A 16,232-nucleotide genomic window follows, 5' to 3' on the forward strand; every position below is an offset into this window, starting at 1 on the left:
ATACTTATCAAACTTGTACCAAAATCTGCATAAATAATGGAATAATTCAAGTTTCCACCACTACTGGTACTACCACCACTAATGGTGCGTCTACCCTAGTTATTATTTATGCCTGGTAGAAAAAGGTACTGATAAGATGTTTTAAAGAAAAATATTTCAAACTTGGAATAACGTCATAGGACATAGAAAACTTCACTGACACACTTTTCCCCGTGACACTTTGCCTCGTCCTATAAAATACAATCTTCGTTTTTCTGATCAGGTGCCAAATCGAACTTTAGCCCACTAGCAGGAAAAAAGTGCGTATACCGCGAGAAAAAAGTTCGAAGTTTGAATTCATGAAATTAGCACAATATTGTGAACCCTCGCTTTGGCTGCGAAGTCTGTCGAACAAAAACAGAAGGTCAAGTTTCAAAAACGAAATTTAGCGCCTAGGCTTTGCTCTTTTTGGACCCCCGCTAATGTACACGTATTACACCGGACTTTTTTTAATCTGAATCCCGAGTGAGTACGGTTACATTAAAAAGTGAAAAAATGTCATACACCAAGACAGTGAAGTCGCTCAATCTGAATAAAACGACTTTCAAGTTTCGGATAACATTTTTAATTTCAGCGTTTTCTCTGGTCACTGTAGTCTCCGTCAGACCGCAGCTTTCAGCTGTTTCCTTTCTTCCAGTATGTGCAGAAGGTCTTCTGCAGATCCTCCATTTATAGCATCTGTAATGTGGTGCATAAAACTGTTTGATTATATCATATTTTTGCTCAGAAAAATTTTTTGCCCCGTTCGTGAATCGCACTTTTACCCAACTAGGCGCTTGGCGGGGTTTGATCAAATTATGGAAAATAGAAATACATTTCGTTCATTTTTCTTACCGCATTTTTCAAAAACATGTTTTAATAGTGTGTAACACTGTTCAACTATTCTACAAGTAAAAATTTTCTGTTTATATTGCATTTGCCGTGTAAAGCAATATTACATCCAAACTGCACTTAATTTACATTTCTCTACTAAATTGAGCAACTATGCTTCGTAAACAGCAAATGTTTACGATAGAACTGAAGTAGTTACCGATTCAAAGTTATATAAAAATTACCTATCCATGTTATATTCATTTCCTGCGCGTCTCTCTCCTGAAAGTTTCGTTGCTGCTGTTGTTGCTGTTGTTGCCATTGCTATTGGATCAGCTGATCTCCAATCGGATTTGGATGCTACCGATATCATCACGATGGATAATAATTGCTGGTGCTGTTGTAATTGCTGAATGTACCATGCAAGCACCATATTCAAAACAGTGCCTAATTCGAAACAGTTGCAAATTTTTCAGGAATAGTGACAAAACTCTAGCTGTGTTGAAAAACGCAGCGCAACTGCATTTTGAATTGTGAAGCACATTTTGATATCCTATTTTGACAGATGGGTAGTTGTTTTACTCACTGAGAGGAAATAAAGTAAGGAAAAAGATATGTTGCTGAAGCAGTGAATTTGTTTATTCAACCCGGGTTGAAACTAGATGAATTTTTGGTGTCCATTTGCTACTATTTGATAGACAAAATTCGTACAATCTCAACCCGGGTTGAATAAACAACTATGAGATATGTTTCATATGCATATGCATTGATAAGCATGGATTCTATCCCAAGCGGTGTGTTGCGACAAATTTGACCGAATTTGCATCACTATGCGTTCGCACAATGGACAACGGTGGACAAGTTGATGCTGTCTACACTGATCTCAAGGCAGCATTTGATCGAGTGGATCACGAAATACTGTTAAGGAAACTAGAAAAACTTGGAGTTAACAGATCCTTAGTCGCCTGGTTCAGATCCTATCTGATAAACCGATCGCTTCGCGTTAAGATCGGAGCTTCTAGTTCCGAAGTGTTTACGAATGTTTCGGGTGTCCCCCAGGGCAGTAACCTTGGGCCACTTTTGTTCTCTTTATTTATCAACGAACTTTCTGTCATACTGCCATCTGGTTGCCGCCTGTTTTACGCCGACGACGTCAAAATATATAACATCATCAACAGTACTAATGATTGCGGCTACTTGCAACTAAGTGTAGATCGTATTCAGAGTTGGTGCTCCCGGAATTTTTTGACACTTAGTATCAACAAATGCAATGTGATAACCTTTCACCGTAGACAGAAACCGATCATGTTTACTTATTCAATTGCTGGACACAGACTTCAACGGGTCTACCAAATTAGAGACTTGGGAGTTACTCTTGACTGTGAGTTGACCTTCAAACCTCACTACAACGACATTCTGACAAAAGCCAACAGACAACTTGGTTTTATATTCAAAATCTCCGAAGACTTTCGCGACCCGCTGTGCCTACGGGCGTTGTATTGTGCACTAGTCCGCTCAGTTCTTGAGTTTAGTAGTGTGGTATGGTGTCCATACCAAGCGTGTTGGATTGCTAGATTCGAGCGAGTACAAAAAAGGTTTGTTCGCTACTCACTTCGTTGGCTACCATGGCGAGATGCTACGAACCTGCCTTCCTACACTGATCGCTGTCGGCTACTTGGAATTGATACCCTAGAACGGAGAAGATTCATCGCACAAGCTCTCTTTGCTGCTAAGATCATCACTTCGGAAGTCGATTCGCCTGAACTACTCCGGCAGTTTTACTTCTATGCTCCAGAGAGAGTTATACGTCAACGCAACTTTTTACATCTCGCAGCTCGTAGTCGACAATACGGACAAAATGAGCCAATCCGTGCCATTGCCAGTGCATTCAATCTCGCTTACAGCATTTTTGACTTTAACATTCCATTGCATGTTTTTATGAGAAGACTATCATGATCCTGTGTTCGTTTTATTTTTCATTAAGACAATATTTTGTCAGATGAATTTTATTCAATAAATAATAATAATAAATAATAATAATAATAAGAAAAATCTCCTCACCTGTGGATATCCTTATTGTCTAGAACTTTAACTATCGAACTGTCAAAAATATTCATGCTTCATACCAAGATTATTTTCGACCGGAAGGAAAATAACTACTGATATGCCAAATTTTAACTAAAAGTTAAAAAATTTCGCTAAAAGGTTCACACCCTTAAATCACCCAAGTCATGTTTCCACTATAAAATATTTTATTCATCAGTATCATTTTTGGATAGTTGAAAAAGTAATCGAAATTTTATAAAACTAGAGTTCACCGAATAGCAAAATTTATTTAGCATTCGGCCGAATACGAAAATTGCATATGATTATTATTCGGTGAACCGAATAATCGGCCAGATATTCGGCCGAATATTCGTCCGAACATTTGGTCAAAAAAGGTGAGTTAAACTTCATTTCAAATTTTCTAGCTTTATCTATTTTGAATGTGAATTATTCTAAATGGTGGCAAATCACCAACAAAATGTTTATAACTGAACTTTTCATGCTTTGACACTGAGTTCAAATATTTCGGCAATAGTTTTCTCAATCGCACCTTTAAAAATACTGCAATGAAGAGCAAATGTCGCTTCGAGTCATGCTAAATTAAATCCAATCATTACAAGCTTCATTTATATCTATCTAGCAATATTAGGCTAAGCTGTAACTGAAAGAATCCATGTCTGATCATCAATACGCTTCATAACCAAACTTGTCATAAATTCAGACCATTAGTAAATTGCAAAGATTACCTGTTTGCTTTTTTATATCAGATGTTGCTTTCCAACTTCAAATTACATGTTGCGGGAGGAAAGCAAAATTGCAAAAGATTTGTTGAAACAACTGATTTTAGACTAGGTACATGAATTACTTTTTCACGAAAGAACCACATCTGAGTAGTTAGAAAGACCTGAAGCAGATTTTTTTTATTATTCGGTACGTATTCGGCCGAATAGTCAGGTGCAGAATTCAGTGAGTCGAATATTCGGCCAATTTCGAATTGGACTGATGTTTGAGCCGAATATTCAGTGTAACTCTATGAAAAACTGATTTCATAAAATTACATCTTTAGGCCATTACAAATATTTTATAAAGTTTTTGTCCTTCCGGTGTTCGGCCACTGAAGGGGGGGCGAAAAAAAACTAAGTGAATTTTTTAATCGAGCAAAAAAAACATGGATTTTAGGAATTTTTATTTAAGGTTTAAACGTGAAAACTAAATCTATTCTTGCTTATAATATATAGGTTATTATTTTCTATGCAAAAATATACGAAAAAAAACACAAAAACGAACGAAAATTTTTTGGACGATTTTCGGAAATTACATGTTCGAATTTCCATTTCTGTTTCGTGCTAGAAGCGTTAATTCAACTCGGAGACTCATTTTTCGAGTTTTTCAGGCTGTAGAGCCCACAGACAATTAATTTTATAAAAAGAAATTTGAGACATATCCCACAAATTATTTTTTTCCCACCGATTTTTCAAGCCAATTTCCAAGGGGGGAGTGACAAAAACTTTAAATATGATTTGCAATGGCCTTATTATATTAGACTGTGAATCATTTTGCGAAAATTTTAATTGTGTAGTTAAAATTTGACAGTATGATAGTTATTTCCCGTCGAGTAGTTAAAATCAGTTCAGAATGCGAACCGTTTCATATTTTGACAACTTAGCAGATATTTTACTTTCAATGAGTGTAAATATCAACGTGCGGAAGAAAAAATAATTTTTGTAGTATAGAGTTTTGACGTTCTCCGCACCTACGTGCGCATTGCTAATGCTTAGAATAACTACAGAACTGTCCAGAATAACCATGCTCCAGAGCAGAGTTATTTTAAAGCGATGGGGAAATAACTACTGATCTGTAAAATTTTAACTAAAAATCAGAGGGGTTGTGTACAAAACACGACCGCATATATAGGTGACGCAGGACTACGTAAGTCTCTTTGTAGTGATAGTGGCATGTATTCATGCTTGTAATCATTCGATTCTTCATGTATACATGCTACATGCAACATATATACATGCTGCATGCGTTGTATGTAACATTTATCAAAGTAGTAACATTGCATACGTTCAATTCTCAAAAGATTGTGCATTTGAAAACAATTTAACAAAATCAAGAACACAAACTATTGCTTTCCTGCTACCTTACTGAAATTAAAGATTGTTTTTATTATCCATGGTTTCCCACGTTGAAGGGAGTTTACCAATTCAATCCTATTTTATCAACAGCACATCTTTCCACTACACTTCTAATGAAACGGCAAGCATGCGTATTCATACAGAGTCGTATTATAACCGAACACTACAGCTGTAGCACATTTTTCCAACACAAATATCATGTTCGCCGAGGTTTAATCGTCTCGCAGTAAAGAATTTGCGATCTGTGTCGAACGAACTTGTGTCATTTTTTCTGGCACACTTCCCTAACACAGACATCAAATTGGACTAGGTTTAATCGCGTTCGTAAGAAATCTGTTGGCACGAGGGGGCTTTGTCACTCTTTCTGGCGTACTTCCCAAGCAAGGACATCAAAATGGTCTAGGTTTAACCGCGGTGTTAAGAAATCTTGTTGAAATGAGGTGACTTTGTCACTTGTTTTGGCTTACTTCCCAAGCACAGATATCAAATTGGTATAGGTTTAGATCATCGTAAAGAATCTTCCAACCAATCACGAAGCGAGAATTCTGGTAAAACATCGGTTCATTATTTTCAATTTTTCAATAGTTCAACATCAAGAATCCATACTTTTCTTCATTTGGGTCAATTCTTAGAAGATTTTCCGATCGATTGGTGTAAGAATATTGAAAATCGATCGGAAAACCGCCGAGCTATTAGCGCTCAAAACCTTTCATTTTTCGTGATGATGGCTTAAGGCAACTACAAAAAGGTGATATATAAATTTGCGCCGCCCGTTGAAAAAAATTTGAACTATTTTCTAAATCATTTTGAAAATGAATGTCACCTGAACAGCATTTCCAGCGTAAAATACAGCCCATACAAGTATATTACATGTACGCTGGTGCCACGTAGTGAGACAATTCTATACTATTGTCCAAACTATCTGCAAGGCTGCTATTATTTAAACAATTTTCCCGAAGAAAGTAATATTTTTGGTTGCTCATATCATGATAAATGATATACGCATATACGGATATACGCATAAACGGATATACGCTAGCACCGACCGATGAGAAAATTCTGAACTATTTTCTATACCATCTTGAAGGTGATTGTCAGCACTACTTTCTAGGTAATCAGTAGCGTTAGTTACAACCTGTACAGTAATATTGCATATACGGTAGCACCACGTAGTGAGGCAATTCTGCACTATTTTCTATACCATCTATACCAGCCTTGCATGTTATTACTTAAACAGCTTTCCCGAAGAAAGTAATATTTGAGGTTACATGGATTATAATCTATACCAAATTAAACGAGGTCGCATTGATTACACACTAATACCGTACGTTGAGAATTTTCTGAACTATTTTCAGTGCCATCTCCGAGATGACAGTCATTTGAACAACCTTCCCGAAGACTGCAACTTTCTAAATAGTCAGTAGCGTAAGATACAGACTATACAAGAATATTACGTATGCACTAGCGCCACGTAGCGAGAAAATTCTTAACTACTACTGCCTGCCTACTAACCTACCTTTTAACGAAGATGATTGTAATATGACTTCAAGATATATACTTGCACCTTTTTCACTCTAAGTACTAATCCCTTGTAAACGCTTGGAATGAAAGGGGTACAAGTGCATAACTTAGAAGGAAAGGGGTGTAAGTTCAAATAACATTTGCAAAAAGTTCTTCTAAATCCCAAAAATCAAAATGCTTTTCCAAGGTATCAATAGAATTTAATAGAGAAATATTAACACAACCATAGCGCGTCATTAGTTTTGTATTATATGACCTGACGAATTTTCTAGATGATGTTAACTTTGGAGCTAATTTTCTCGAAATTTACTTTTTGTCACTTACACCCCTTTTCTTCTGACCCACTCAATTGCTAATCATAGCAGAATTGAATGGAAAACATTTGGTTGGTTACTTCTAAAGTTACAGCTGTTTGTATCAAACGTGTCCTGAGTGCATAAAAACTTTAATTGTGTTTTTATCGAAATCATATTTCTAAGGTACCAGTTCACTGTTTGCTGAATCATCCAATATTTGATCTATTTCATCAAATAAATTTGAAAACCCGTGTACTGACCCAACCAAATATTCGAACAAATTTTATTTTTCAAAATGTCGCCGAGCTTTTCCAATAAAATTTGGCGGTTTGTAAAACAGTGTAATATACCAATCAAATTAAATTTGTTTTCGAACCATTTTGCGCTGTTCGCCGGTTTCTTTGCTTGAAACTTATCAAAAACTAACTTTTCGTCGGAGAGCCCAATTACGGAAGCAGTTTTTGGACCCAATAGTTGGGGTCTGCTTGTAAAAATATAAATACTGCCTTCTTCTTCCCAATCTGAACACAGCGAATATATTTTCATGAACAGAATTTTTGTTTCAAACAAAAAAACTGCTTTTGAAATTGGCAGAATCGATGACGACTAATTTCACCTCAAATACCCTCTAAAATTAGGCACTACCACGTATATAATACTACATATGTGAAACATTATTCTAGTAAATCTAGTAAATAAATAGTCAGCATGTAAACGTTCATTTCAGGATCGAAAGGCTACATTCTGTTTCTGTTAACATGGATAATTTACTAGAAAATATGAACAATAATTGTATGCATATCCACCTTTTCGCGCGCTTAATGGCGGCTAATGGGTACAGTTTTCGACCATGTTTATTTGCTTACGTATGCTTGAAAGTTCTACAACAACTAAGGCTGGAAATATCAACTTGCCAAAGGCATGCAAACGTTCTCCGAAAACTGTACCCACTAGCCGCCATTACACACGCGTGAAGGTCGATACCTAAAAACAATTGTTGGCCATATTTTTTTATTTGTTTATTAATTAAAAGTCAACAGATTTTTCCATCCTACTGACTACTTAAAAACTAATAGCAAGAGCTCTAAATCGGTTATCCAAGTTGATTAATCTGCAGCGCTGTTCGTAGCTTAGTAGCCGGAACGGGTCATTCCATGGTAACCTACGGAGAGCAAAGCGGATAAACCTCCGTTGCACCGACTCTATTCGACTAGCAATATTAATATTGCTGTTGTAGTTGAAACCCGTAATCCACCTTTTCGCGCGCTTAATGGCGGATTGTGGGTACGCTTTTCGACAATGTTTATTTGCTTTTGGGAACTCCGCTCACGTATGCTTGAAAGTTCTACAACGTCAATTAAGGCTGGAAATATTAACTTAACGTGAATAAAGCTGCCAAAAGCATGCTAACGTTTTCCGAAAGTTGTATCCACTAGCCGTCATTACGCACGCGAATAGGTGGATAGCTGTGTGACATTCAATTTTATTCTGATTTTGTGTGTCGCAAGTAGTGCGCTGTAATCGCACAGTGATGCGCTATCCAGCTTTTTACACCATCTGCCATAATAACGGACGGTATCACGTAAATTTTTCGCAGCGAAAAAAAAATTGGAGATACAAACAAACCGCGTATACGTATACGCGGCGAACTGTGCGTGCGGTAAATGTCAGCAATCTCTATAATACGTACTAGTACTTCATAAACTATGTACATTACACCAAAAATTAGACTGCAAAAATGAAATACTGCGGAAAAATAATGTCCCAAATTTATGCATGCACCCAACATTCATTTTTCTTGAATAGTAGGGGCAGGGATGGTACCTCCTCAGAAGAAAAAATCAGAGGGGTTGTGTACAGGACACGACCGCATATATAGGTGACGCAGGACTACGTAAGTCTCTTTGTAGTGATAGTAGCACGTATTCATGCTTGTAATAGGGTGTTTGCAGAGTGCATATGTATTGAAGAGCTGTTGGGCAGGCAAAAGTGACAGCTCCATATAAACTGTAAAGGTTGGAAAGGGCGAGATTTTTTAAATAATTTAATTTCTTCATTGAAAACAGAAATTACTATTTGCTTTATATGTATAGCAAGGTAATATATATGTTTACTAAATAACAAATCTATTTTCAACAAACAAGCTAAAACGCGGTAGAATTGATCAAAAATGTAACTATTAACTATGTTAGCGGAATAAACCTGACCAAATATCTATAACCAGCGATTGCTTTCGGCCAAGAAAACAATAAATTATACTAAAATCAATGCTACATTCAGTTGTTTCGAACTTGGCCTATGCGGCATGCTACTTCCGAAAATCGTATTTTTGGGTCACCGATTTAATGCTAATTCACTGAAATATTAGTTGCTAAATGTGAACGTATATATTGGAATACATTTCTTGGTTGATTTAAACATTAATTGTTTCGAATGTATAAATAATTTTAGAAAAAATGATCATTGTATCCAACGCGTTTTTGCTGCATCGAATAGGAAAAGATGCAATGTGTGCCTAACAGACGTCTTGCATGTGTGTGTAGCAAAAGCCCTATCATTCGATTCTTCATGTATACATGCTATATGCAATATATATACATGCTGCATGCGTTGTATGTGGCATTTATCAAAGTAGTAACATTGCATACGGTCAATTCTGCATTTGAATACAATTTAACAAAATTAAGAACACAAACTATTGCTTTCCTGCTACCTTACAGAAATTGAAGATTGTTTTTATTACCCATGGTTCCCACCGTTGAAGGGATTTTACCAATTCAATCCTATTTTATCAACAGCACATCTTTTCACTACACTTCTAATGAAACGGCAAGCATGCGTATTCATACAGAGTCATATTATAACCGAACACTACAGCTGTAGCACATTTTTCCAACACAGATATCAAATTCGCCTAGGTTTAATCGTCTCGCAGTAAAGAATTTGCAATCTGTTGGGACAACGAACTTGTGTCATTTTCTCTGGCACACTTCACTAACACAGACATCAAATTGGACTAGGTTTAATCGCGTTCGTAAGAAATCTGTTGGCACGAGAGGGATTTGTCACTCTTTCTGGCGTACTTCCCAAGCAAGGACATCAAAATGGCCTAGGTTTAACCGCGGTGTTAAGAAATCTTGTTCATATAAGGAAACTTCGTCACTTGTTTTGGCTTACTTCCCAAGCACAGATATCAAATTGGTATAGGTTTAGATCATGGTGAAGAATCTTCCAACCAATCACGAAGCGAGAATTCTAGTAAAACATAGGTACATTATTTTCAATTTTTCAATAGTTCAACATCAAGAATCCATACTTTTTTTCATTTGGGTCAATTCTTAGAAGATTTTCCGATCGATTGGTGTAAGAATGTTGAAAATCGATCGGAAACCCGCTGAGCTATTAGCGTTCAAAACCTTTCATTTTTCGTGACGCTCGAATTTTTCGATTTTTTGGAATGACACCCTATCTCAAAACTTGCCGTAAGACGTAGTCCTACGTCAAAAAAGAGAAGAGAAAAATTCAAACTGTGCTCAGTCTTCAACGCGATTTATTCTGCTCCGTTTCATTTTAACTGTGCTCTTTCTTGCTGAACGCAGTTGTATGAGCAACCGCACACTGTACTACTCATTGAGGAGAATGTTAATACACTTTGAATAAGTTGATGCGATGCGCTGACGTATGACAACTACGGGTAGTTTTAACATGGGTAGTGCGTTGAGAAAAAACGACGATTGTCAGTAACGGTCATTGCCGTCAGAAAAATATTAATCCATTAATGCAGTTGAATCATGATTCTTACACAGGCTTGTTATTTCCTCACTCATTGTGCAAAAAGTGCAACTTTTTTTGTTCAACACAATGAGCAAAACTGCTTTCAGAAATGAGAAGTAAATCCACACAATGAGAAACAGACTAAACACAATGAGAAAAACTGACGTGCAGAAAAATTTCTTAATGCGCTCTTTAAATGAGCAACTTTCGGTTTTGCTCCCGGTCCTCTCGGTAGCTACAGCAGTAAACGTGGAAACAAAACAACCGGTGCGCGTACAGCAACTATAGACTCAGAGGCGTCAAGACAATCAAAAGTCGTTATATTTTGAATCTTAGCGGAGAATTGCCTTTGTTTATAATGGGACTTTCCTGTTGGTACGCGTCAAGAAGCAAATGTATGGGAATTCAAATGTTGCCATATCTAAATAACATTTTTCGCACTGTTGCCGTTGTGACATGCCTAACCATATGATGCAGTTGCGTTCACGGGCAGCCAAACTCAACTGAATATACTGAATGTAAGAATCATGATTCAACTGCATTAATGGATTAATATTTTTCTGATGGCAATGACCGCTACTGACAATCGTCGTTTTTTCTTAACGCACTACCCATGTTAAAACTACCCGTAGTTGTTATACGTCAGCGCATCGCATCAACTTATTCAAAGTGTATTAACCGTTATGTGTGCAACAGGGTACCCGGGTACCTTTTCAGTTTTAAAATTGTTATAACTCATTCAATCTAAAACATACGTCATTGAAATTTAGCGACATCGTAAAACTCGTTGATCTTAAGTAATTGAGGGTTTTTTGGTGCATATCCATAAAGGGGATTAGCAATGAGAGGCACTTGAATTTTTTTATTACGTAGGAGGGCGACAAGGATACCCGGGTACCCATGATTTGCTATGTTTATAACTTTGGCTATCTTGAACCGATTTGGATGAAACCAGTGGCATTTGATTCGTACATTTATCTAGTTTTGATTAGACAAAGCATTTGGCCATCAAATGACATGTAGTTCCCGGGAATCGGTAATTCCGGAGCAACGTCCGGTAAAACGTGGGAAACCGCTTGTTTTGAAAGAATATCAGTTTCAGCAAAGCTATTAGCTTTGAACTTGACATTGTGGACCCTTTCTTCATCTTATTATATAAATTGGTTACTTTAGATCGCATTGGCCATTCCAGAATTGGGTTCCTGTAGGGTTACAGATGACCAGTTGGGTGCCTAATCCAATATTAGGATTGGTTTAGCGGATCTTTCAGATGTTTTGAACTGATATGGCCAGTTTAGTACTGATTAATAATTTTGGAACTGGTTCCAAATGTATAACGGATGGTTCTACGTTTTGAACTGTTCTGATAATGCTAAGCATTATCTTGAATCCTGCGGTATCATCTGGGATCCCGTAGAAACCATTTTCGAAATAACCAATCAAAATACATCGAAATGTAAAAAATATCACCTACCGAACTAATTCCAAGAACTTTGATACCCATATTGCTACGTTTTACCTCCAATCCTAGACTGGCCACCCATGACCCCACAGGAACCTACTCCGGAATGGCCAACCGGATTCATCTCGTTATATGAAATAGTTCATTGTATGAATTTTTAGAGGTTTTATATCCGCGTGACTGATTTTCGAGCAATACAATCAGTTCTCTACCTCACAGCGGACACTCTGTCGGAATTCCGGAATTTTGAGCCCCGTATGTCTTTTAATGGCCAAATGGCCAAATAATTCAAAACTAGATAAATTAACGAATCAGATGACACTTATTTCATCAAAATCGGTTTAAAATTGTTGATGTTATGGCAATATCAATTTTGGGTACCCGGGTACCCTTGTCGCCCTGCTAAAGGTGTTTTTTTGTCGCACACATAACGGTTAACATTCTCCTCAATGAGTAGCACAGTGTGCGGTTGCTCATACAACTGCGTTCAGCAAGAAAGAGCACAGTTAAAATGAAACGGAGCAGAATAAATCGCGTTGAAGACTGAGCACAGTTTGAATTTTTCTCTTCTCTTTTTTTCTTCTGAGGAGGTGCCATCCCTGTTCTTACATTTAGTATATTCATTTGAGTTTGGCTGCCAGTGAACGCAACTGCATCATATGGTTAGGCATGTCACAACGGCAACAGTGCGAAAAATGTTATTTAGATATGGCAACACTTGAATTCCCATACATTTGCTTCTTGACGCGTACCAACAGGAAAGTCCCATTATAAACAAAGGCAATTCTCCGCTAAGATTCAAAATATAACGACTTTTGATTGTCTTGACGCCTCTGAGTCTATAGTTGCTGTACCCGCACCGGTTGTTTTGTTTCCACGTTTACTGCTGTAGCTACCGAGAGGACCGGGAGCAAAACCGAAAGTTGCTCATCTAAAGAGCGCATTAAGAAATTTTTCTGCACGTCAGTTTTTCTCATTGTGTTTAGTCTGTTTCTCATTGTGTGGATTTACTTCTCATTTCTGAAAGCAGTTCTGCTCATTGTGTGGAACAAAAAAAGTTGCACTTTTTGCACAATGAGTGAGGAAATAACAAGCCTGAGTAGGGGTATAAATTACCGGATAATAAGCGCTTGATTAACTGTTATTCAACAGAAATGTTTGTTGGATATATCTGGCATCTGCTTACGACCTTTTGAAAAGTTGGTGCCGAACTTATTATATACCAAGCAATGCCTTTATGTAAAGAGCATTTTACGTGACAAAGCGACATGCTGACTTGCTGATATTGATGTTGCGCTTGCCCTGTGCTGTGCTGGTACTTTGACAATCCGCAGATGCCCCACGCAGGGGCTTGCGATAGGAGCCATGTTTTTGTTGCCAAGATCTCAGCACATATCGACAAGGTTGGCAGCAAATTTACCTGTCAGAAGGGCGCTTTTCCTGCAATAGCGCCCTTCGTTAAGTCGACTGTCAAACACCGTTCGTTAAGATAGGGATAGCACCCCGCTGGATATTGGTATTGGACAAAAGCGACACGGCTGACATTGGTATTGATATCAGTGATGTCCGAAATTTTAAATTATTCGATTACCGATTAATCGATCGAACTAATCGATCAGTGCCTGATTAGTTCAGTATTAGTAGTAGTGTTCGACATCGGAATGAAAATTGAGGTCCGGGTTCCGGTCCGGTAAAAATCGGCACGAATTTTCTTATTCCGACTTTATTCCGGTCCGATTTGGCTCTGTTCCGTTTCCGGAACCTGAACAGAGCCAAATCGGACCGGATCATTAGTCTTTATAGTCGGAATCACAAAGTTCGTGCCGCCTTCTAACCGGACCGGAACCCGGACTTCAATTTTCGTTCCGATGTCGAACACTAGCTAGTAGTATTCGACTATAAATATTCGAATATTTCGTTAAATTATTCGATTAATCGTACGATTATGAACGATTGATGGGGATTATTCGCATTTTTTTATCTTATTTAAACTATTTGATTAATGAATTACTCGTGCCGGCAGTATTCTATTACAAATTATTCGATTATTTCATGCTGTAATCGATTAATCGAGCGATTACCGGACATAACTAAATGTAGAAATTGAATTTACACTCAAGTCGCTTTTTATGCGAAGGATACGTCCCGCGTAAATCAAAACCGCGTAAATTCCGTAAACCGCGAAAAAAAACCGCGTAAATTCCGAAAACCGCGTAAAAAAACAAAATTTCGCGTAAAAAACTGTGGATTTCAACACTAGGTGAAAAAATAGACGTTTTGAGTACATCCGCGTAAATTCCGAAAACCGCGTAAAAAAACCGCGTAAATTCCGAAAACCGCGTAAAAATAGTCGCGTAAAAAATCGCGTAAAAAGCGACTTCAGTGTATATAAATTGCATTTTATCATACCGCAGTAATTCGTTTTAATTATTTTGAATTAATAATAATTACTGTATTAAAACCTGTTTAAAAAAATTAAAATGGCTTTCAGCTTCCTGTTAAATGAATAGCCTCACTTTCCGAGCGTACTTTTTTGCGTATTTGATCTGTTTGATCTGCACAGAAATCTGCTGGCGCAAACATTTTCGCGCCGAATGTATTTGATAATCTCACGAATTTCATGCTGTTTTGCAAACAGTGTACTGGCCCCACAAAATATGTCAAAATTTATATGATTTTGTAACACGGGTAACGTCTCAGATCGAATTTTTGACATCAAATTTGACAAACAGTGTACTGGGCAAGACAAATATGTCTGTCAAATACCAAAATTTGCCCAAATTCTGACAGGAAGAAAATTTGACGATAAAGCAAACAGTGTACTGGTACCTTTAGAATGTGAAACATTTCACCAAATTTTTAACTTTCAGTTAATTTTTGACAGTTCGATAATTATTCTTTCTCAAGGGTTTAAAATTACAGACAAGTATATAAAGTACAGACGCGCAGAGAAAAAACTACCTATTCGACAACACTGTTTGTTTATTTATTTTATTTAAACGGTTCAAGTAACCAGTCAGAATTGGATCGAACTCCCTGTGATCAGAAGTTACGCAAATCGAGAGGTATGTATAGTGTGGAACTTCGCGAATTACGGCTCAAATTTTGCAATCACAAATAAGCCAATTGAAGATAGAATTAACAAAAGGGCGAATGTCGCAAGCGTAAACAAACCGAGTGAGGGTTGATTTTCCTATGCTGGTCCAGCAAAAAGTATCTCTCACTCGTTTTGTTTACATTTGCGACATTCGCCCTTTTGTTAATTCTATCTAGAATGGCAATTTTTAAAAGCATTATATATTGAGGGTAACTGATCCATATGTTAATAGTAAATTAATGGTTAAAGTTTTAACATTTCAGATGGACTACAAGACTTAGTCTTGACTTGTCTACACGCAGAATAACGACGAACCAATTTGTTTACTTTGTTCATTCGGAACCCCGAATTGATTCGATTGGTGTTTTATACCACGCTCTTTGCGCGTCTGTACTTTACATACCGTCTTTAGTTAAAAAATTTAAATGAGTTGAGATTGGCGTAGGTTAAATTTTCTAGTCAAAAACTGAGTTTTTACACTCTAAGATGATTCTGAGTAGTTTTACCTAATTTTGGATAAGCTCAATCAACTTATACCTGAGAATATGCAATGACGTAGTGAATGACGTAGTAGCCTGGCGGTGGCTATAAAATTTCGTGTGAGTGCGACTAACAAGAGTCTGGTCTCACTAAATTCGTTTCTGCCAGTCTGTGTTTAAATTATACCGTGTGAGTGTACCGTTCGCGTAAGGGAGCTTAAACAGTACATACATACACTCCATTACAACGCGATCTCGCCTACATTTCACTAAATACACAGTTCTGTTTCAGGTGTATTGCTATCAGAATCAGCAGCAATAGGTCTGCTCAATGATGGAAATGCACGAATGGACGCCGACATTTTCAATTTATTGACTTCTAAGAGCTATCTTGAAGTGCTCAGATTTGCAAGTTTAACAGCAAATTTGTTTGGGGCGTTTTGTTATTCGGCCTTCTGACATATTTAACTTTTTGAACATTTTAATTTTCAAACATTTGTATTTAACATTTCATAATTCGGCTTCTCATCGGTGAAGCGTCTGTAACTGTAAATTTAATAACCTGCAAAA

General features: G+C 37.2%; 1 protein-coding gene across 3 annotated transcripts in view; it reads right to left on the reverse strand.

Moving 5' to 3' along the window:
* The window catches only part of LOC128734087 (A-kinase anchor protein 1, mitochondrial), a 102,967-nt gene that overhangs the window by 37,311 nt on the left and 49,424 nt on the right, over nt 1-16,232 (reverse strand). The window contains exon 6 of one of the 3 annotated variants that reach the window (XR_008411966.1): nt 14,848-16,224. The exons of the other annotated variants lie outside the window; for them this stretch is intronic. The gene's annotated coding sequence lies outside the window, so the exon portion shown is untranslated. Of the gene's footprint in view, nt 1-14,847; nt 16,225-16,232 lie in introns of those variants that run through there. 3 annotated transcript variants of the gene reach the window in all.

The sequence above is a fragment of the Sabethes cyaneus genome, chromosome 1 (assembly GCF_943734655.1).
Source record: "Sabethes cyaneus chromosome 1, idSabCyanKW18_F2, whole genome shotgun sequence".
Lineage (NCBI taxonomy): Eukaryota > Metazoa > Arthropoda > Insecta > Diptera > Culicidae > Sabethes > Sabethes cyaneus.